The sequence below is a fragment of the Gavialis gangeticus genome, unplaced genomic scaffold (genome assembly GCF_001723915.1).
Source record: "Gavialis gangeticus isolate Ggan-Ray unplaced genomic scaffold, GavGan_comp1, whole genome shotgun sequence".
Taxonomy (NCBI): Eukaryota; Metazoa; Chordata; order Crocodylia; family Gavialidae; genus Gavialis; species Gavialis gangeticus.
Window position 1 is genome coordinate 53,853,080 of NW_017729004.1, and position 1,561 is coordinate 53,854,640.

Consider the following 1,561-nt stretch of genomic DNA (forward strand, 5'->3'; position numbering starts at 1 on the left):
ACCCCAGTCAAAATTCCCAGCCCTGGCTGCAGCCAATACCCAATGCCTCTGGGGAAAGCTTAAAAACACCCTGATGACCCATGTAGCAGAAAAGGGACAGGGGTCAATGAGCAAACCCAGAAGCATGGAAAATACCCATAGTAGACCGTGTGCATAGCTATGCCTAGATCATTCCTGACCAGTGACTGTCCAACCTCTTCTTAAATATCTCCATTGAAAGAATCCACAACTTCTCTAGGCAGTCTATTCCACTGCCTAACTATTCTAACAGTGCAGAGGTTTTTCCTGATATCCAGCCTACACCTACTTTGCTTCAACAAGCCATTGGTCCATGTCCTACTCTCTGCAGCAAGAAAGAAAAGGTGCTTTCCCCCTTCTTTCTTGAAGCCCTCAAGTTGAGTATACCTACCTCCTTCAGTCTCTCCTCATATGGCTTGCTTTCCAAGCCCTTTTTGATCTTTGTCACTGGTCTCTGGACCCCCTCTAACTTCTTCTGTTTAAAATGTGGAGCCCAGAATTGCACAGAAAATGTTTCCATTTAAAAAGTCCTCAAAATTTTGACTAGATGTTATTGGGAATGTATTACATAGATCTCTGTTCACAAATTGTGATAGAGACCTTATTCCTATACAAACAGTAAAAACTATATTCTCAATCTTTTTTGTCATGGTCATCAAAATATAATTTGCTTTTATTGCCCCACTGCTTAAGAAAGAAAGAAATATTCACATAGAAATACATATGCTCATGTAGAACTGTTGATCCTTATATATATGGACAAAGCTTTCATCCCTGATTGGGTGTTCTTAATAAAATGATATAGAATTTTAAAAAATTAAAACTATTTTATTTTTAACAAGAAATATCCCAGTTCAGTTAAGTGGGTGAGTATGGCCTGCTGTAGTCTTTAAAGAGATTGCTACAATCTAGCCAAAGACATTTTCTTGTTCAGAACTTGTAACATATAAGATGAAAAATAACTTGGATTTTTTTAATTAAATGTCTATAGTGGGTGAAGGATTTTGGTGTTCACATAATTGCCTATAAGCATTTAGAAAGCTATTTAGTTCACTGTGTTTACAACTACTATTTCCAAATAGCTGTGGTCTAGCCACCTACTTAATTCCACTGATTATTAAATCCAAATTATATAGCCATAAACTCCTTCCATCATAGAGCATATATTGTAGGTTTATTTTGTAATGCCCAGATCTACAAGCTAACAAAGGTAAAGGCGTAACTGGGCAGATCTTAGGTGGTGGCAATGCATGGGGCCGTGACTGCTGCTGAGCACCCCTGAACCCCGAATTGGTTACAAATACTTTTGGATACTTTTTAAAAAAAAGTAGTTTGAATTTTGCATAGCTCTACACATTCAGTTTCTGGCTAGAGTGACGGAAAGACTACTGGCATGATGCACCTGAGTAGAAGCAGGAGATGCAGGATATTTCAATAGAATCCCAGTTTCTCATAGTGCTGGGACTGGAACAATTACAGTACAGCTGGAAGAAGCATTTACATGCTGGTGAGGGGGCTGCGGGTGCTTGACCACCTGGGCGAC